This window comes from Leptonychotes weddellii, chromosome 2, assembly GCF_054177405.1.
Source record: "Leptonychotes weddellii isolate Sample4059 chromosome 2, ASM5417740v2, whole genome shotgun sequence".
Taxonomy (NCBI): Eukaryota; Metazoa; Chordata; class Mammalia; order Carnivora; family Phocidae; genus Leptonychotes; species Leptonychotes weddellii.
This window is the reverse complement of record NC_138370.1, coordinates 92,916,624-92,939,154: the sequence shown is the minus strand read 5'-3', so window position 1 is coordinate 92,939,154 and position 22,531 is coordinate 92,916,624. Positions and strand designations below refer to the sequence as shown.

General features: G+C 35.5%; 1 long non-coding RNA gene across 2 annotated transcripts in view; it reads left to right on the top strand.

Moving 5' to 3' along the window:
* The window catches only part of LOC145720130 (uncharacterized), a 126,882-nt gene extending 110,072 nt beyond the window's left edge, over positions 1 to 16,810 (top strand). The window contains exons 2-5 of one of the 2 annotated variants that reach the window (XR_014142898.1): positions 7,916 to 8,128; positions 9,034 to 9,103; positions 9,438 to 9,633; positions 16,031 to 16,810. This is a non-coding gene — a long non-coding RNA (uncharacterized LOC145720130). Of the gene's footprint in view, positions 1 to 7,915; positions 8,129 to 9,033; positions 9,104 to 9,437; positions 9,634 to 16,030 lie in introns of those variants that run through there. The other variant, XR_014142892.1, reaches the window with a different exon arrangement.
* Positions 16,811 to 22,531: the final 5,721 nt, after the last annotated feature.

Below are 22,531 nucleotides of genomic sequence, written 5' to 3'. Positions count from 1 at the left end.
TTAGAAAGTATGCTCTTCCCATTTCCAAATACATGGACATTTTTATTTGTATTTTTATTAACTTCTAGCTTAATTATATTGTCTATGTCTAAATAATGTTATTTATATGATACTATTCCATAATACTGATGTACCTATTTTTCCTTTAAAGAGCTGTGTTTTAGGGCACCTGGGTGGCTCAGTTGTTAAGCGTCTGCCTTCAGCTCAGGTCATGATCCCAGGGTCCTGGGATCGAGCCCCATGACAGGCTTCCTGCTCTGCGGGAAGCCTGCGTCTCCCTCTCCCTCTGTCGCTCCCCCTGCTTGTGTTCCCGCTTTCGCTGTGTCTCTCTCTGTCAAATAAATAAATAAAATCTTAAAAAAAAAAAAAAAGAGCTGTGTTTTAGTCTTGCCCTCTGATTGGCAAATTTGCCAATTTCTCCTAATAAGTCTATTAATTTTTATTTTATAAATTCTGAGACTTTTATTAGGTATAGTATACTTACAGTTATTATAATTTTCAATTAAACTGGACTTTTAATTTTCATGAAGCAATCCCATCTATAATATCAATTTTTCCCTTAAAGTTGAATTTGTCGGAAAACACCAGCTTTGTTTTGAATAATATGTACCTACCATCAGTTTTCTTACTTTTAGCTTTTCTGTCCTTAAGTGTCACTTGAGTTTCTTCTAACTGAACTGTAGCTGGAGTTTTAAAAGCCATCTAACAGTTCCTATTTTGTAACTGATAAGTTTAGTCCATTTATTTATATTGATTGTGATTGCAGATATTTTGGACTTACTTCTGATTTGTTTACTTTTCATTTCAGCTTGTCTCTCTTCTACAAAATTTCTTTTCTCCATTTTTCTTTGTTACTTTTACATTTATATTTATATCTGCATCTAGGAAAACAAGAATGTTAAAATCTTCTTGGCATGCTCCTAGATCCCTTGAACTCTCTCCTGCTTCAATAATGTTAGTATCATCTAGAATTTTAATTCTGGGTTATTTGAAATTCCTTTCCTCTTTTCCTTCCTCCCTCCCATCCATCCTTCCTTCCTTCCTTCTTTCCTTTTCCTCATAGTTATTTTTGTTTGTTTTAGATAGTGAAAGATTTTCCAATTAATTTTATCACTATTACTACCCTTCCTTAAGTATTGCAGCATTTCTTGGATGTTTTTTTCTCTTCTTATTGGTCCAGTTCCTCAGAAACTATTTTCAATGTGCTTTTCAAATGGCAAATTTTCAGAGGATTTAAATGTCTGAAAATATTTTTTATTGTATCTTCACATTTGACTGACACTTTGTAGGATCCAAAATTGTGATTTCCAGGGTCTCTTCATTTAATAGTTAAAGTATTTCCTCATTGTAGTCTTACACCCTGTGTGGCTTTTGAGGGAGTCTTAGTTAACTTAATTTTTGTTCTTTGGTAGTTGTTTTGCTCTTTTGGTCTTGAAACACAGAATCTTCCTTCTGTGTTTGATATTTGTCTTAGTCTGTTCAGGTTGCTATAACAAAACACAGACTGGAGAGCTTATAAACAACAGAAATTTATTCCTCACAGTTTGGGAGGCTGGGAAGTCCAAGATCAAACAAATACGTATTAAACACCTACTCTATCTAGTCATTGTTCTAAGTGTTTAAAATAGACCTATAAACAAAACAGCCCTACATATTTTTCACTTGTTGAATTTATAACTTGATTGAGAGGAAATAGGTTGCGGAGTCGTGATCTAAAATAAACATAATAAATAAGTAGAGTATATAGTTACACATTATTAAGGTTAGAGTAGTTTGAGATTGTTGTAGGGACCAGATAACAATTTAAATACAGTGATCAGGGTAGGCTTCATTGAATAGGTTACATTTGAACAAGATTTGAACAGGTGAGAGAGTAAGTCTTGGGATGACAAGAAAGAGAGTTCTGGATAATGAGAACAACCTGTGAAAAGCGATGAGGTCAATACATTCTGGAGTATAAGAACAGTAGGAAACATTATGGTTAAAACTGAGCAAGGTGGGAGAAATAGTAGGAGATGTGGCCAGAAAATAAATACTAGGAAAGACAGGACATGTAGAGGATTTCAGGTCATTTTAGAATTTGTTTTTTAAATGAACTAAATCCAGACTTTATTCAGTTTTCCTTAGTTTTTACCTAATATTCTTTTCCTGTTCTGGGATATCCCCTCCAGGTTACCAAAATACACCTACTCAACACTTACACTTAGGCTTCTCTGGGCTGTGACAGTTTCTCAGACTTTCCTTGTTTTTGATAATTTAAAAAGTTTCAAGGAGTCCAGGTCAGATATTTTTTGGAATGCTCCTCAATTAGAATTTTTCTGATGTCTATCTCATGATTAGATTTTACTTTAGGTTATAATTCAATACTGCATTACATTTTGTGGTTATGTTGTTCTGACTTTGGCCATTGAGAACTCTTCCAGTTGGTTCCTCTGTCCCTTTGACAAACCCCCATTGTTGTGTTTAAATTGAACACTTCCTTACTTTCTGGCACTATAAGATGCTTCAAGCTCATTTTGTGTGTTTCCTGCCCCAGTTCTAGAATCAGCCATTTCTCCAAGGGACCCTGGTTACTTTTATTGGGGAATGGTTTAGGAGTCAACATCTGGATACTACATGTAAAAATTCTGACTTTTAATCAGAGTGGCAGTTATAGGGTTTTGAGAGAAGAGTGATGTGTTATGATTTACAATTTGAAAAATTTCCTGTAACTGCTATGTCAGACTAGATTATAGGAGGGAAAGAGTGGAAGGCATTAGGAGGCTGTTTGACCATTAGAAGGCTGCTATATTATCCAGACCAGAGGTGATAACTTGGATTAAGGTAGTAGCAGTGGAGGTGGTGAGAAGTTGTTGGATTGCAGCCCTTCACTTGGAAGACAGTTTATCTTCATTATTTTTCCAAATATTTCTTCCTTTTTCCAAGAAATTATCCTCCTTCTAGGACTTTATTATGCAGATATAAGCATATCTATATCTGTCCTACCGTGTAACTATTATATTTTCATTTTTTGTCCTTTTCTACTATTCTCTGAGATAATTTCTTAATCTAGTCTTCTAACTCAGTAGTTCATTCTTTAACCATATCCATTCATTTACTTATTCTATTTGCTTTTTGTGTTTTTTATTTTGCCAATTATATTTTACATCCTAAACATTGTTGCCTTTATCTACTGTCACCTTATTGCCCATCTCCATCCTTTGTTTTATATTTTTCTTTAGCAATCATCATCATTTAATGTACTAGATACTTTTTCTTATTTTTCTCACTTATTGTCTGTCTACCCCTAGAATAGAATATAAATTCCATGAGGGCTGGGATTTCTGTTTTTGTTTTTTCATTGCTCTATCCCCTGAACTTACCATAGTACCTGAAATATAGTAAGAGTTCAGTGGTTTTTGAATGAGTGAATTGATAGAGTAGATGGCATAGATAATCTTGCACTTGAGAGAGGAGGGACATGGCATTTTCATTAAGGGAATTTATGCTACCTCTAGTTTTAGAGAAGTATATGATTTATTTATTGGGCTGCCCTAGTGACTGTTATTATACCATGTGCTTAGCCTTGGGCAAGGTCACCTTTGGAATCTGACTTTTAAGTGTTGTTCAAATATACCCATGTCTGAGAAGGGAAATATAAAGATGGTAAGTGGGAAATGTCAAGTGGAAAGTATAGTCAAAGATGTGATAGTCTCAAGTAGTCTGTTTGACAAGCCTTAAGATTATATAATTGTATCTGGGGCTTAATCATTTTCTGAAATAGAAACTGAGAGTTATTTAGTCTCTGAACTGGGTGCCATTTAGGCAAACTGGATGGAAAAGCACCTCTTTTATTGAGTCTTCCTTCTTTCGCTGATTATTTTTTTGCATTTAATAGCTTCCATGTTATTTTTTAAAACAATTACAATTTCACTTTTCTCTTTGCTTTGGCTTTAAAAAGACTTCGTTGGGGGGAGGGTGGGGAAGAACTACTAACAAGGATGGCTTCTTTTCTTTTGGAAGACTTTTTACACTGTAAAGTCTTTTTGTCCTGCTTTCCCATCCCAACTTCTGTTATAGAGGAGATATTCTTTTAGAATATCTTTACAAAATTTGAGGGCTGCAGAACAACGCTTTGCTTTTAAGACAGCTTATGTTGTGCTAACATATCTGTTTCATTTGCATACACACACATAAAGGAGCACACAAATATGTATAAATCTGCATCTGTGTACACTTAACTTAAAAACAGACTTTTATAATGCTGTTTACCCAAAAGTTAAAGGAAGGTGTGCCTCTCCTTATATGTGTGTTTGTTGTTGTTGCATTATCTCCATTTCTTACTGATTTCTGGTTTGTTTTCCTCTGCCTTTGCAGTCCTAAAGATTGATGCCATTTTGGGGTCTAATTACCCAGCCTGTTCTCAATTACATTTCCAATGTATTTTTTCTGAAACGCCTGCAGCTTATGGCACTGCCCCAAATTGCTTGTTCTGCTGAGGTCCTTGCTCAGCACATCTTTCCGCAATCATGTCACCTTTGATGAAGTCTCACTTTCCGTACAGTCTTTTTTATTTGCATTTACATATGTCAGCCAAATCCTGTCCTTTTGCACTTGGCATTTTAATTAAGGTTTCTTTACCATGAAGTTACTGTAATTTATAAGGAATTGGTCAAAAAATGGAAAGAAGAAATCAATAGGAAGACATTTTAATGTATCATCTAATTATTTTTCCTTTTTCAACTCTTTCATATTAAAGTGCATAATAATGTTTTTCAATCTAAAAGTGTTATTTTATTTCATAGTAATTGGGTCTTCCCAGAGTGTATTTCTTAATTAAATGATACATTTAAAATTTCTTTTATTAAGAAATGGTGGTAGTAATGCAAAAGCTGAATTCCCATCTCCCCAAAGGGACAGTTAAATAAATCCTTAGGTATGTAGCATATACAGTGTTTAAGAATATTGGCAAGGGCGCCTGGGTGGCTCAGTTGGTTAAGCGACTGCTTTCGGCTCAGATCATGATCCCGGGGTCCTGGGATCGAGTCCCACATCGGGCTCCCGGCTCGGCGGGAGGCCTGCTTCTCTCTCTCCCACTCCCCCTGCTTGTGTTCCTGCTCTCGCTGTCTCTGTCTCTGTCAAATAAATAAATAAAATCTTTTAAAAAAAAAAATATTGGCAAAAAAATTACATGAACTAGAAAAACATAGCCTTGAGTGTAAGTTTAGCTTCTAGTTTCTGGAACGTGTTGTTTGATCCCATTTAGCATGGGGGAAAATGGTGCATGCAAGATATGTTACGAATAGGAGCTGGGAAGTGTTTAGAGGACTTGCTCGGAAAATGATATATCAAGCGAATAAATATATGTAAAGTTATAGAAAAATTCAATAGCAAAATCAACAAGCTTGTGTATGTACTTGGTGTATATAAATTCTGTCTTGCTGATAGCACAATTCCTATTATGTCATGATGTAAGTAGTACAGTGCCTGGCATCAAGTCCACATGGACTCTGTCAACTAACTAGTCGATCGATTGATGATTCTATGTCTCATCAGTGAAGGACATAGCAGTTTGGTGGTGTTTCATGTTCTGCCTCTGTCTTGTGTTTAAGCATCTCATTACTATGTCATAAGGACCCAAGGAAGCAAGTTAAAAAATATATAGTAAATGAATACTTTTGAGGAATAGTTCAAGGGGAAGTATTTACAAATTTGTAAAACTTATTTCTAAGACATGGAGAATATTTGCATACATCACTGCTTTTAATGTGATCAGTTTAGGTTATTTAATTCACTTGGCTTTCTCTTTGAGAGCAATTCAAGAATAACTGGCATTGACCCTGATTTTATTTATACTTGATGCCATGATTAATAGCACAAAATAGTTCACTTTCTTTTCTCTGTCAGAATATTTTTGATAAATGGGTTGCCTTGATCATATGATATGAACCTTACTCCTCAATTTTCTCAGTCATAATGCTACCTCTGAACAAAATTGAGATTTATTGGTGACCCTCCAATCAGGTGAATAGAGCAATAAAATAAAGATGACCAATATAAATAAAAAAAAAATAGGACAAACTTTTCTTTGATGCATTTCTTTCCAAATATGGGGTAAATTTCTTGATATTCTATTAGTGGCTTTGTAATGAATTTTCCACTCAGTAAAAGAATTCATCATAAAACATGTTTGAATTATTTTTCTTCACTGAGGTGTGTGCTATTTTGCACATTAGAATGGGGAGCAATGCAAAAGGAATAGATAGGATCACTGGCTTTTGTCTGTTGCTACTTTCTTGACAAGGCAGATTGCTCTAATAATACAAAGGTGCTTGGAACCTGAAGTAGGCCACTGTGCAGGGTATAGACCCATGTGGGCAGCCTCAGGAGTGAGTTACCAGGAAGGTTTTGTCAAATCCTTTAAACCTGAGCACAGCCCAGTGGTGTAGCTATTAGTGCAGGATGACCTGATTGTTAGCTGGGCTTCTCCTGTGAAGACTTTGTGAAGACACTGAAAAGAGAAAATGCTTAATATGGAGAAGTATCTAGACGGGGTGATTTAGGGTGTAAACCTCTGTCTTTCACATAAATGTTGGGTTAGGTGCAAGAGATAATGTGAACAGTGAGACTTTTTCTTCTGGTAATATTCTTTCCATTTCTGTAAGCAGAAACAACAACTCCTTGGCTCCCTGTGCAGGCCAGAGCCCTTGAGGTGTAAGAGGGCTTTAATGTCTCTGTACCTAGCACACTGTACTTATAGGAAAGTGGTACTTTAAGTGCTTATCTGAGATATATTTGTGCCAAATGGAATAATGAGCAAATATATCTATTTACTTCTACTTACATTGTTAAAAAATGAATTTTTCTGCATGAATGTTTTTTCTAGACATCTGGAAATGCCACTCACTGAAGATCCTTATGTTTTCTTTAATATTTCTTAATGACAACTTATGACAAAGCTTTCTACTATTCTTGCCTTCTAAAAGTTGGAAATGAACAGATCTTGAGCCTTTCTCCATGTTTCAGTGTGTTATAATCCAGGCCTGGGTGATGGCAGGATGGGATGGCCAGAGGTCTAAGGTTAGACAGACCCCGGGCAGTAGAATGAGTATTGTTGCTAGTAGTGGGAGAAGATTGGGCAAGGGGACAATGGGAATCAGTGATGAGCCACAGTAAACAGCCTGCTAATGATACAGAAGCCACATCCAGCTAACCTGGCAGGAAGCAGTAGTTTGAAATCCAGGTAGATGAGACTGTGGCAACAGGGAGTTCTGGCCAGAAAGAATAGAAATTCGGTCACAGAGAGAGATCAAACACCCAGGAAAACTGGAGAATGAGGCAGGGTCTCAGAGGATCTGGATCCCTAACACAGGCCAAGTGGAACGTAAGACTAAATCCCCATGGAAAGCTAAGAATGGAACTAAAAAATTAGGTTGGCTTCTCAAATCTCCATTATGCAAGTTTAGGATTAACAAAATGAAATCTTCCACTTTAGAATTTGGAAGATATTGAAACTACAGGCAATAGTTTAGGATTTGAAGCAGCAAAGGGTTAGAGTTGATAAGCCAGTCACTCCATGGATGAACTACATGAACTTCCTCATTCTATGGGAATACAAACCTATTTCCAGAGGCTACTTCCTCCCTGCCTTGTTCTTTCCCTCCCTCCCAACCCCCCTTTCTTTCTTTCTTTCTTTCACCTATCTATTCATTTATCTATCATCTCTATCATCTGGCTATCTATAAAGTATTAGCTATGTTTCACTGCTCTCAGAGTTCCATACTTTTTTTTTTTTTTTAATTTGACCCCATGTTTAGTTTCTGGGAGAGTCTTCTCTCACATCTCTCATTGTCACCTGTCACTTATCCCTGAGCAGTTGTATCTGTTTTGAGGTGTTATCTCCTGCTTTCTCATTTGTGTCTTCTATTTGTTGTAGGTAGGAAAACCAGATGACCAAGCTCTGTTGACCTGTTAACAGTAGACACTTTGGAAAAATAGTTCAGTGGCTTTTCACATATCCAGAGACCTCTTAATCTGGAAGATGCAACAAGGACAACATTATTCTTTTAACTCTGCAGGAAAATTCTCTTCGATGCAAAAAAGAATTTCAGAAGGATCATGCCACAGATCTCCTGTATTTCATTTATAGGTGAGTCTCTCAGTCATCTATCCAGATTTTATTAGTATTTACACTTTACTGTCCAAAGATATTCCTTTGATTCAAGAACAAATCCATGCCTTGATGTAATTCAGAATTGGTACAGGGAGAAAGAGGCAATTACTCCAACCTAAATATTTTATAAAGAAAATTCCTTCCTTTGTGTTTAATATGTAGCCTAATACTAAACACATTACATCATTTATTTACATAAGTTTTTGCTTTCAATCGGCATTGGATGTTATTTTGAGGTTTGGAATGGTAACACAAAGTTATCCAAAAAGGCATTCTTTGTTGCTTATATCCTTCAAGTCTTTATGTTCTAGCCAAAAAGAAACAGACAAAAATAACAGTGGTAATGATGATTAACAGGAGTAGAAATAGGAGCACAGGGAGGTGTACAATTAAGCAGTTGAAACTATACTATCTACAGGTTTACGTCTTTCCAGTTATTTTATTGACTTTCCCATCTTTTCCAGTTTTTCTCACTTCTGTTGTCCACTTTGCTCTTTGTCATTTTCTCCCTCCTTATGTTTTTGTATTTTTTATTTCTAATTTTCTCTTCAAATAATGCATTTCCTTTAAATGTACTTTGTCATTATTTTATCTTACCCCATTCTACCTCTTTTATATTCCATTTTAGTTGCTTTTTGATTGTATCTTTTCAAAAACTGCATCAAGGATCAAATAAAACAAAACTCAGCAGTAATTCAAAACTGGAAATATTATATTAAAACTGCTAGCCTCAAGGAGATATTTTACATAAATATGTGTTGCAACTTGACCTCAATGTCAGGCAGCTGGGCATTTTGCCTGGCTGAGGGAGGCAGAGATTTGGAGGATGGGAAGGTTTTATGGCTTTTTTCATCTGTAGTCATATCCTTGTGTTCTTTTAGCTCAGAGGTAGCAATGGGAAAGGAGATACCAGACCATTAAGAGTGGGCTGATGAAATTGTTGGAAGTTTGGTGAGTTTTAAAATATATATTTATCTGTAGCCAGCAAATTAACTCCTGTAAGTGATACTACTTACTACCTTTAACAATTAACATTCAGTTATAGGCACATTTAAATCCCCAGCATATCAGTCCTGCTTGTATTTATAACTACCCTCATGCTGTTAGTCAAACCTAAGATTTCTTTTGTGGATCAGAAAAGATCTTTAGTACAAAACATGTTTAAATTACTAAGTAGACTTGGATTGCAGAAAAAGTGGTAGGAGAGTATTTCAAATGACTAAAATAGGTTTTAAAAAAAGACTAGAATTAGTGACTAAAATAATTTCCTTCATGTCCTCAATAGGAAGAGATTACTACCTCATCTGTCCAAAATGACCATGCAAAAAATATCAGATATGCCGCTGACAAAAGTGTCAGCAGCAGTGGCCCCAACCACCTCCTACGCATTCTCACACTCATCCTGGACACTCCCTTGCTTTCCTGTCTTCACAGCACATACCACTCTGAAAAGAAAACAAAAGGTGCTGCCCGTGATGAAGGTATGATATACATGTAAAGAAGGCAATGGTAATGCTGTTCTTTCCCTCCTGGGCTTAGAAAGTAGGTTATATAAAGACTTGCTTCTCAAGTTGACATTAAAAATGTGTAAATCAAGTGGCAACAGATCCTGTATTCCTTCTGGCATTGAGAATGTATGTGAACCTTAGCAAAATCTTTTATCTATTAAAATGAGGTAACTGTAACAGATGATTGCAAAAGTTCCTTTTAAAGGTAACCTTCTGTGGTTCAGATGCAACAGATAGAATAGCCAAATTAGAAGATAAAGGATTGTTATCTTATTTATTTATTTGTTTATTTATTTATTAGAAAGAGAGAGAAGAAAGAGAGGGTGGGAAGGAACGGATGGGGAGGGAGAAAGAATCTTAAGCAGGTTTCACACCCATCATGGAGCCTGAGGCGGGGCAGATCTCACGACCCTGAGATCATCATGACCTGAGCCAAAATCAAGAGTCAGAGGCTCAACCAACTGAGCCACCCAGGCACCCCAGTTGTTATTTCCTTTAAAAAATTTTTTTTGAATCCTTTTTAAAAGTAAACTAGTATAGTTCCACATCCTGAATGGTGGCATTAGGAACCCTGTGGATCTGTCCCCAGGAAAACAACTATAATTGGTAAAAATTATAAAAGACAACCAGTTAAAATCTCTCAAAATTGTCCTAAGCAAATACAGCAAATGAAGAAACATTTATTTGAAAAAAATGTATCAAATCTTAGGAAGAAGAGTGTCTGTGTCACTCCAGCCATGATGTACTGCTTCTCTGCTCACCCCCCTCCAGGTGGGTGTGACCAAATAGATGAGGCTTCAGGTGTTCTCAGCTCCAACTAAGGGACATAGTATCTCACCTGGAGGAGCAGGTCACCAGCATTTCTCATTCCCTCTGACACCAAGTTGAAGAGGCAAAATTCTGAAAAAATGTAACCAAGAGGCTACGGGCTCTTTTCTCCCTATGCATGGAATGAAGGCTCTGCCCCAAGTGTGGCAGGCCCAGAATACTGGGACTCTGATTGTCCTCAGCCCAGATCATTCATAGGGTGGTTTCATGCTGGGAAAGGGAAGTCTAGAAAAACGAATTCAAAGGACTCTATCCAGAAAGGGAAAAGACAACCCACAGAATTCGAGAAAATACTTTGAAGTCATATTTCTGTTAAGGGACTAGTGTACAGAATATATAAAGAACTCTTATAATTCTACAAAAAGACAACACAATTTAAAAATGGGCAAAAAAATTCTGAATAAATATGTCTCCAAAGATGATATACAAATGGCCAAAAAGCACATGAACAGATTCTTAACATCATTAGCCATTAGAGAAATGCAAATTAAAACCACATAACATTTCACACAGATAATGGCAATTGTTTTCACGTATATGGAGAAATTGGAACCCTCCTACACTCTGGTGGGAATGTAAAATGGGCGCAGCCACTTTAGAAAACACTCTTGTCAGTTCCTCAAAAGTTTAAAAATAGAATACCATATGACCCACCAATTTTGTTTCTAGACGTATACCCAAGATAAATGAAAACATGTCCACACAAAATCTTGTACAAAAATGTGCCTAGTGGCATTATTCATAATTCCTAAAAAGTGCAAACAACTTAAACGTCCGTCAGCTGATAAATGGTATATCCATACAGTGAAACATTATCATCAAGAAAAAGAAATTCATCAGGAAAAAGAAACGAATGACTGACACATGCTACCCTACAACAACGGATGAACCTCAAAAACATTATGCTAAGTGAAAGAAGTCAATCACAAAAGACCAAACCATTTTAATGGAATGCTCAGAATAGGTATATCTATAGAGACAGAAAGTTGCCTAGGGCTGAAAGAGCTGGGTTGGGATGCAATGGAGGAGTGATTGTTAATGGATACAGGTTTCTTGGGGTAATGAAAATATTCTAAAATTGATTGTTGTGAGGTTGCACAATTCTCTGAATATACTAAAAACTTTAAATGGTTAACAGTGTGGTATATGAATTGTATATTTAAAAAGTTTTTGAAAAAAAAAGTTCTTGTAAAAATGTAAATTTGTACTTTGACTAATGTGTTGTAATTATGTATTTTTCCATTTTGCTACTTGACTTTGTACTTAGTTTATAATATTGCTAACATACAAAATTTTTATCTACTTGAGATTATCATCAATAATTTTCTTTATGGCTTTTTTGTATTGTGTCTTAAAAAGGAATTTCTTAATGCAAGATTGTATTAAAGTTCTCTCCTTTTTTTGTTTTAGTTCTTTTGTGGTTTTTTTGTTTATTTAAATTGTTATTCTATCTGAAAACAAATTTTTTAAAAATCTTTTTCCGGGGGCTTCTTGGCTGGCTCAGTTGGAAGAGCATCTGATTCTTGATTATTTAAATAAATAAAACTTAAGAAATAAATAAAAATCTTTCTCCTTAATTGGCAGGGCCACCTTTATTGTATGCCAACTGTTGACAATTTTTTAGGGCTATTTCTAAAAACTCACCATCTAATCATAAAAACACTTCACATCCTTTTAATGACTGTCACACCAAATGTGTTTCAGTTGTTGGTAAGTATTGTCATAAATTATCTCATCTCTAACATTTCAGAATTTTTATGGCTTTTCTTGAATGCTTTTTTCACTGTAAACTTTTTAATCAGTTAAACTAGTTTCAAAAAATGGATATTGAATATTCTGTTACTTTTGTTGGAGTCATATAAAATGTGTAGATTATGGTTTAGAGATCTTTAAAACAGTGAGTATTCATATGCAATAAGAAACTGTCTATTTGCGGCACCTGGGTGGCTCAGTCAGTTGGATGTCTGACTCTTGGTTTCCACTCAGGTCGTGCTCTCAGGGCCCTGAGATGGAGCCCTGCATAAGGCTCTGTACTCAGCAGGGATCTGCTTCAGATTCTCTACCTTTCTCTCTCCCTCCCCTCTGTTCCTCCCCCTGCTCATGTTCTCGCTCTCTCTCTCAAATAAATAAATAAATAAATAAAATCTTAAAAAAAAAGAAACTGTTTATTCAAGTCTTTTATGTCTGAGTCTTAAAGTTATCTGCATATAGAATTGACATATTGCTTGTTAAGTTTATTTCTAGGTTCTGTTTATTTTCTTTTGTTTTTGGTGGCTTATAAATGGGATTTCTCCCCATTTTTTCTGTGTAATTATTTGTAAACAGAAAAGCTGTACTTCTATATATTAATTTAATAACTTGATAATCTTTTTCTAGTAATTTTAGTTGATCCTCTTGGATTTTCTAGTTATGAAAATAAAAATTTTGTTTCTTCTGTTTAATTTTTATGTATTTTTCCCTTTTCACTTCTCTAATTGTATTGGCTAGTACTTCCAGAAAAAAATAACTTAAAAATTCTAGTGAAGAAAAAAAAATTCTAGTGAAGATGGCCAACCTTTTGTTATACTTTAATGAGAATGCTTTTAGTGTTCATCCAGTAAGCATAATACCAATTTGTTTTTAAGACATATATTTTATTTCTTTAAGGAAGTATACATCTATACCACAATTTCATTAAGAAATTTTAACAGGAATCAAGATAGTTGCATTTTCTCAAAGTCTTTTTGATGTTAAGAAGCCTGGAGCTATGTCCTTTTCCTTTGACCTTTATCAATTGTAGGCAATAGATAATCACTCCTAGCTAGTTTAAACAGAAAAGGATTTCACACCAGATATTTCATGGCTTTCAAAATCTTTTAAAGAGCTAGAGTTTCTGGCTCTAGGTTGAGATTCCAAGTAAGGCCCCATCCCTTTGTATCATACTTGCTGCCCTCAGCTGGAAAGCAGCTGCCAATGCCATTTAACTGAAGTTTAATCAGGAAGATGGTATCCCCTGGGTCCACAAAGTTCTACTTCAAACCATATCACAAAGTGGATCCCCATTCCTTGCCTCTCTTCTTGCTTAACTCAGTTCCAAATTCAGGCCTCAAAATCTCATTTGCGTGCCTGATTGGTGGAAACAAAATCACACCCCGGTTCATAGATTCAAGTGTGCCTGGGAAATGCAGATTTTAGACTCCTAGCTTCCGAAGTACAAGGAAAGCATACCCCAAAGAGGGCTTAAATGGCTATTGAGAGAGGCAGTCTATAAAACCTGCCACACTATTAATATAGTTGAATTATATTAAGAGAGCTTGTAATATCCTAACAGCTTTCTAGAATGAACCCAAGTTCATATTATCTTTCTACTGTCCTAGTCAAAGGTATAGGCCGATATTTTGCATTAATATTATTAAATGTGACTTTTTTTCCTTTTTTCTTTACTGTTTTTACTTGGTTTTGTGATCAGTGAATTCATAGACAGTATTTGGAAGCTTTCCTTCTGATATATTCTGAACATTTTAGATAGTTGGAGTTACTTGTTCCTTGAAAGTGTAATGGACTTCACTTGTGAACTGTGTGGCCTCTATCATTTCTACTGAGCAGCTTTGTTATTTTTCTCATTCCATAAATGTTAGACAGTATTCAGTGTCTGTTTCTTTTGTGGTCAATTTTAGAAATTATTATTTTCCTAGGAAAGAAGGCATCTATTTTTTCCAGGTTGTCAAACTTAATTGCATATATTTGAGCAAACTATGTTACTATTTTAATTTCCTCCCCATCGATAATAATTTCTTCATATGTTTGTCTCTGTGTGTTGTATCTTCTCTCTTTTTTCTCAATTAGGTTAGATATGGGCTTAATTATTTTTTTGCTTGCTTGTTTTTTTCAAAGAAGTACCTCTGGAATTGATTTATTAGTTTTGTTTTTTTTTTTTTTCCAAATTCATTCTTTCTGTTTCTTTAGGTTTTATTTTTTTTAACGTTTTCTATTTTTGGATGTGTGTTGAATGATTAACTCATTCAGTGACTTTCTTTTCTACAACAATTAGCATCTAAATCCACAGATTTTTTTCTCTATATGTTATTATTATTTTTTTATATTTTGTGTATTCAAAATGGTTGGGTATTTCAGTTATTTTTTTCCTGAATCAAAATAAAAAATACTGTCCAGGCAAAAGATATTTTCGGTATTTTCTTTTTATTGTTTCCTATTTGTATTAATTTGTAATCAGATAACTTTATCTTAGTATTTTATCTTTTTATAATAAATTGATATTTTCTTTATGGAATGATATAAAGTAAGATTTTAAAATACTACATAAAAACTTGAAAGAAAGGTATTTTCTTTGTTTTCAGAATATAGAGATTAATATATCTTTTTGATCTGCCCTGTTACCTTATTTAGATTTCCTGTTTGCTCTTTAAAAAAAAAAAATCTATTTGATTCTTTAGTGGCTGAGGGAGGTGAGTTAAAATCTCTCATTGTTATTAATCCTTTATTTTCAATTGCATTTACTAAAGTGTTTACTTTATACATTGAAATTCTATTTAATCAGATGTATATTCACAATCTTTGTAAATGTTACCATTTATTATTAATGAAGTTATGTGACTCATATATTTTTGCTTCAGTTTCTACCTTGACTAATATTAATATTCTAAACCTTTCTTTATTGCATTTATTTTTTAGATCATTAAGAGTAAAAGTGGTAATTTCATTTTCAACTCTTGTGAGTCACTTGTCTTAATTTTTGCCTCTTTTACACAGGCTACTATTGAGTTTTGCTTTTAGATCCAATCTACTTGTGTTAATAGAGTAATTTATCCTTTTTATATTACTTAGTATGATTGGTATTTTTTGTTGGTCTTAATTTTATTATATGTTCAATTTTCTTGATAAAAGTGAGAGAATATATAAGAACAGTAGATTTAATTACATCTTCATTAAACTGCAAGAGCTGATTTTTCATCTTCTTTTTTATTCTGATTACCTTATTTGTCTTTAACTTTCTCAATCCTTGTTTAATACAGGATAAAATTGGCTTTGAATGTTTGTAAATGGTTTCTCTCTTTTTTTTAATGTTTTACCTTTCATGCACATTTCATTAGGATTAGAGAAGAATCTGATTTCATTCCTCCATTCTAACTCAGAAACCTTATCATTTTTCATGGATGCATAGCATATCATATCATAGATGTTCTAAATTTGTTAAAATATGCCTAATTTGTCAATATTATAGGTAATGCTAAGTGAAATATCATTGTACCTATATTTTGGTGTAATTATGCAAATATTTCTATAGATTAAAAACCTAGAGGTGTAATTTTGTGACTATTTGTACAAATTTTCACTCTACCAGCAATATATGAGAAAGGTTGTTTCCCTATAGTCTAATCAACAGCGAATTATTTTTGATATTTTAAATCGTATTTTTTCACTTTGATCAGTATAAAAATGACATTTTGTTTCTATCTCTGTTTCTCTATTGGTAGTTTGTGTGTGTGTATTAGTTATGTTGTCTGTTTTTATTTTAATTTTTCTGTGAATTTTTCTTAACTAGAGACAGCCCCAAGAAGGAAGTCTTTGAATGGAAGCACTAAGACTAGAAATGTGGATCTGTGTGTGTACAAGGCCAACAGGATGATGCAGGGACTGAGGGACTGAGTTTTTTACTGCAGTTTCTCCCAGTGCACTGACATCAAGTTGGAACTGGGGATGGCAGCTTTCCACCCATGGGACTGCCAGGTAAAGCCTTTGTAATTACTGATGATTGGGCCTGAAAGAGCATAACAGGATTTTGGCTTAGAGCCAGACTTCTCAGTTAAAAATTACATATGTTTTAAGCTAGAGGTATGATTCTGATTTCAAGATATAATACAAAGCTCTAGTAATCAAAACAGTATGATTCTGGCACAAAACTAGACACATAGATCATTGGAACAGAGTAGAGAGCCCAGAAATAAACTCATGATTTTTCTTCAGGCCTATGTTTACTTATTTCTTTTTTCTTTTTTTTTGTTCAACTTTTTATTTAAATTACAGTTAGTTAACATACAGTGTAATATTAGTTTCAGGTGTAGAATTTAAGTGATTCATCACTTACATACAACACTGGGTGCTCATCACAAGGGCCCTCCTTAATACCCTTCACCCATTTAGCCCATCCCCCCCACCTCCCCTCTGGTTACCATCAGTTTGTTCTCTATAGTTAGGAGTCTGTTTCTTGGTTTGCCTCTCTTCCCCCGCCATGTTCATTTCTTTTGTTTCTTATATTCCATATATGAGTGAAATCATATGGTATTTGTCTTTCTCTAACTGACTTATTTCACTTAGCATAATACTGTCTATCTCCATCCACGTCATTGCAATTGGCAAGATTTCTTTTTTTTTTTAAGATTTTATTTATCCATTTGACACAGAGAGAGAGAGAGATAGTGAGAGAGAGCACAAGCAGGGCGAGTGGCAGGCAGAGGGAGAGGGAGAAGCAGGCTGCCCACCAAGCAAGGAGCCCGATACAAGCTTCGATCCCAGGATCCTGGGATCATGACCTGAGCCGAAGGCAGCTGCTTAACCAACTGAGCCACCCAGGCGCCCCAGCAAGGTTTCATTCTTTTTGCTGGCTGAGTAATATTCCTGTGTGTTTTGTGTGTGTGTGTGTGTGTGTGTGTGTGTGTGCGCATGCGCGCGTCACATCTTCTTTATCCATTCATCAGTTGATGGACATTTGGGCTCTTTCCATTATTTGGCTATTATTGATAATGCTGCTGTAAACATCGGGGTGCATGTATCCCTTCAAATCAGTATTTTTTTATCCTTTGGGTAAATACCTAGTAGTGCAATTGCTGGATCATAGTGTTGTTCTATTTTTGACTTTTTGAGGAACTTCCATATTGTTTTCCAGAATGGCTGCACCAGTTTGCATTCCCACCAGCACTGTAAGAGGGTTCCCCTTTCTCTATATCCTCACCAACACCTGTTGTTTCCTGTTAAACCCATGATTTTATGGTCAATTAATCTATGACAAAGGAGGTAAGAATATACAATGGGGAAAAGATAGTCTCTTCAATAAATGGTGCTGGGGAAACTGGCCAGTTACATGTAACAGAATGAAACTTTTATACCTTCTAATCACCTTTTAACACTATAGACACAAATAAACTCAAAATGGATTAGAGACCTGAAACTGTAAAATTCTTAGAAGAGAATACAGGTAGTAATTTCTCTGACATTGACTGTAGAAACATTTTTCTAGATGTTGTCTCCTAAGGCAAGGGAAACAAAAGCAAAAATAAACTATTGGGAATACATCAAAATAAAAAGTTTTTGCACAGCAAAGGAAACCATCAACAAGATGAAAAGGCAACCTAAGGAATGGGAGAAGATATATACAAATGATATATCCAATAACGGGTTAATATCCAAAATATATAAAGAACTTCTACAACTCAACATCAAAACAAACAATCCAATTAAAAAAATGGGCAGAGGACCTGAATAGACATTTTTCCAAAGAAGACATGTAGATGGCCAACAGACAATGAAAGGGAAAGGAGGGGCAGAGGGAGAAATGGGGGGAGGAGCAGAGGGGGAGAATCTTCAAGCAGACTGCCTGCTGAGTACAGAGCCCAATGCAGGGCTCAATCCCAGGACCCATGAGATCATGACCTGAGCCTAAAATGAGTTGGAGGCTTAACTGACTGAGCCACCGAGGTGCCCCAAGAGATTGTTTTATCATATGTAAAAATACCAACTAAAACTAGGAAATAAAAATACAGTGGTGAATGCCCCAAGAAGGAGATACCTCAGGGCAATGAATAGAATGATACCAGCAAGGAATACCATCTTCTTTATCATATCACTCCAGTAGCTGCCAATATACTAGAAAGTTGTGAACCACCACAGAAGGAGCCTACTATTTTAGCAGCTGTCAGACATGTTTCAAGAGACTTGGCATAAAGGGTTAATTAAAAAACAAAAGAATCACACCTATACTAGAGGGTAAAAAAAAAATCTTAAGAAATTCACCAACTAGAGGCAAAGCAAGAAGGAGATGGAGGGGCTCCTTAGAAGCAATGTGGGCAGTCTCAGGGGGTTTATCACTGTTTCTTACTTTATCCAGTGGTCCCGTCCACAAAGTTCTGCTGGGTGGTGGGCCTGCTCTTTGAAACTAAAGTAGAGGGAGCCTCTCTAGGACCTGTGCACTCTAGGCCTATGGTAGAAGTAGCAGCTTTGATAATCTTTGAATCATCTTTTTTTTTTTTTTTTTAAGTAAGCTTTACACCCAACATGGGGCTTGAACTCATGACCCTGAGATCAAGAGTTGCATGCTCTACCAGCTGAGCCAGCCAGGCACCCCTTTTCCCTTTTCTTGAAGATAGCTTGTAGATGGCTACATTCTCCTCTGTCCCTGCCATGGGAGGACACAGGGGAAGGCAACATCTACAAGCCAGGAAGAAAGCCATCACCAGAAACAGCCATGCTGGCGCCTTTCAGTTTCCAGAACTAAGAAAATAATTCTCTGTTGTTTAAGCTACCTTGTCTGGTATTTTGCTATTGGAGCCTGAACAGATTAAGACAGCCTGATAGAAATCTTTTCTCTGATGTAATTTTCACTCTGCTGAACTTTATTAATTACTTAGAATTATTATAACATTGGTATAATTTTAGCTTCCTTGCATATCCTCAAATGTTGTCTTTTGTCTTGTGTTAGAATGAAAAATTGCTAGGAAGTTATTCTTGGATTATGGTGATTTTCTGTGAAAATCTGGGTTTGTTTTGTTTTTGTTTTAGCTTACATGAGAAACTTTTATTCTCTTTATTCTGTATCTAATCTATTCTCTCTATAGCCTTATAAAATTTTCTCTTTATCTCTGTTATTCAGAAAATTTTCTAGCTACCTCTTCGTGAGTTAATCCTATTTTAAACTCAGTGAGACTTTCTCTTTAAAAATTTAAATCTTTCTATCATTTGGGGAAGTTTTCTTCCATTATCTGTTTGATTATTTCTTCTTGCCCAGCTATCCTTCTCTCTTTTTAGGAAGCCCTGGATTAGTTCCATATCACTTATCTTTTCATTTGTGCCTTCTATTATTTTTGCTCTATATCTTCCTTTGATCTTCCCAGGACATAATTTGGTTTACAGTAGTTTTGAGTTTCATTATTAAAACTTAAAGTTTTTGAAACTATATTTTCTATTTCCTAAAACTCTATTTGTCTTGTAGTTCTCTGTGCCATTGTGCTGTGGTGTAAAACCTTAAGAATTTACATTAGAGCTCATTCAAGATTGTGTTCTATTTTTCCAACTAAATATGTACTCAATGAAAACGACTTTTTTCAATACCTGGCTTGGTATAACTCCTTAAAATAGTGTGTTCTTATGATCTGTAATCTTTCTCTGTCTATTCATGTGTTTGGGTGAGGGTTCCCTCACATGTATTGCAGTCACTGTTTCAGGTTTTCTAGGGAACCTGACTTGAAATTATTAGAGATACAGTTTGTATTTCTTTGCTACTTGGCAAGCAACAACTGTGCCGGCTCAGCTGAAATTTAGATGTTTAGGATTTTTGCTTTGCATGCCTTTTAGCATAAGTGGGTGAGAGATAGCCTTCTCCCAACTGCACTGAAAGAGAGCAATTGATTTCAACAGTCAGTTTCTACTAAAATGTGGTTAACTATATCCTAATTATTGGAATTTTATCACAACTACACATATAGGGCAAAGTCCTTTAAAGGCCCTACTCATTGAAGAGAAAATGGTGTACCCTCTGTCTACCCCCACACTAAATGTAATCCACAATAAAAAATAATATGCGAGAAAACCCAACCATGTTATGATCGTCACATTACATTTTAAAATATATCATCAATACTATTATGTTTTAATTTTCCCATAGTCCCTGCTTTATTATTGCCATAATCACTTGCTTGTCTGATTGAGGAATAATCCAATACCATATACATTGTGAGCAGGCTGGGTGGTTCATCTATATGTGTTAAAGGAATCCATATACCATTCTGAGCTGGAATGCACTTGTGACTGTAAAATCAGAAGTCTTTGTTCAGATGCTTTCAGGAAGGAAGATCTCCTCCCAGGCCTCTGGACCTGAGTCCTCCTGTGGGCCGGGGCATTCTGTGGACAGGAATATTCTGATGCTGACATCATGTTGGCATTGACTGGCCTATTTTCTCTGGAATGGAAGCTTATATATATGTGTTTGGGAGCCCCATCATTTTCCAGGAATAGGTTTTACTCAAAATACAAGTTGAGCTGTCTCTGACCAAAATAGGGAGAGAAAGGAAGTCATAGATGTGTGCTTAGGCAGCATTTCCCAAGGATTTCTTTTCTTTTCTTTTCTTTTTTTTTTAAGATTTTATTTATTTATTTGTCAGAGAGAGAGAGAGCACAAGTAGGGGGAGCAGCAGGCAGAAGGAGAAGCAGGCTTCCTGCTGAGCAAGGAGCCTGATGCAGGACTTGATCCCAGGACCCTGGGATCATGACCAGAGCCAAAGGCAGATGCTTAATTGACTGAGCCACACAGGCATCCCCCAAGGATTTCTGAAAACATACTTTTGAGTGTAATTTTTAGAAGATAACATCATTCATTTTCCATAAAATAAGATGAACAAGTCTCCTTTCTAATTTGACAATTGCTGTCCACAGAATGTTTCAACAGTACTTGAATTCTTTTCTTTATTGAAAAAAAATTCACCTTGAGAACTAGAGCTGAAATGGCACATAAAATGAGGTAGCTTTGAATGCTTTTTATAAGAGTAAATGTTTTTGCAGGACTAGATTTAATTAACTAAATTAGTTTAATGAGAAGTTCAATTTCCTATCTACCATTTTTGTTGTTCAGAATTATACTGAAGTTATCTGTATGAAAACTGGTGATTAGTATAGGAAATTGACTTTATAATACTTCAAACATTTTGAAATGCAAAATTGTGAGTTTCCTTGCAATATGTGTTGATTGGAATGCTAATTAATTTTTGTGAAAATTATCAGAATGGACATATATATGATCATCTGTTCATCCCATCTATGTCTGGGATGACTTACCTTGCTCAGATTCCTAATGGAGGAGAAAATATAGCCAGCAACATTAGCTCCTTCCTGGGTTGGTTTAAGGATATAATTTATCTAGATCTGACTCTTTGCGCGGTCAGAGAGTTCTGAGTCAGTGCTCTACCCCCCTTTCCCTTACTTTTTAGTTGAACTCAAGAAATGGAAAATAACTTTTTCTCATAAAAGTATGGGGTAACTGTTGACGTTACAACAGAACTCTCATATAGATTTTTGCCAAGATTTCATCCTCTATGTAGAAAATTACACGCATGTTTATTCAGTGCAATCAATTAACCCAAATGATTCAATAATAATCATGGGGAAGACAATAGGAGTCATTCTATTATTGCAGAGAGAATTTTACTCATGCTGACTAGAATAGAGGTATCAGTTCCTTTACAATATCTGAAGAAGTTATGTAAAATAATATAAAAATATAAGGAAGATACTTATTCTTTCCCACACTCAGAAAGAGGTAAAGGATATCAGTTCACTTCTTCAGTTTGGGGTCACTTCTGATTCCTCTCTCTCCTGCATTTTTGTCCTTTCCATGGGAAGAGAGATGTCTTTCTGTACTTGGTAAGATTGGAGAAAATGACATTCTTCCAGCATAGCCTCAAATCCTGATTCTAATTTTCTCTGTTACATAGATTACAGATAACCATGCCCTTTCTCTGCTTCTATTCCAATGGGGTGTATTCTAGAATGAAACAAGATTGAATGGCTGAGTGGGAAGGGTGGGGATTGTCATGCTGTTCTGTGCCCCACTGGAGTAGCCTTTGGTTCTCCAGCTACAGGTAAAGCAATCCAGTTCATGAAGGTCGAAGTCAAAAACCAGATATGCTGTCAGTTTAGGACCTTTTCATTCACTGTTCCCTCTACCTGGAATGCTGTTCCCTCAAATATGCCATTCAGGTCTTTGCTCAGATGTCCCCTTCTTCACGAGGCCTTTCCAGACCACCCTATTTAAAATAGCAGTCCCCTTACTAGCACCCCT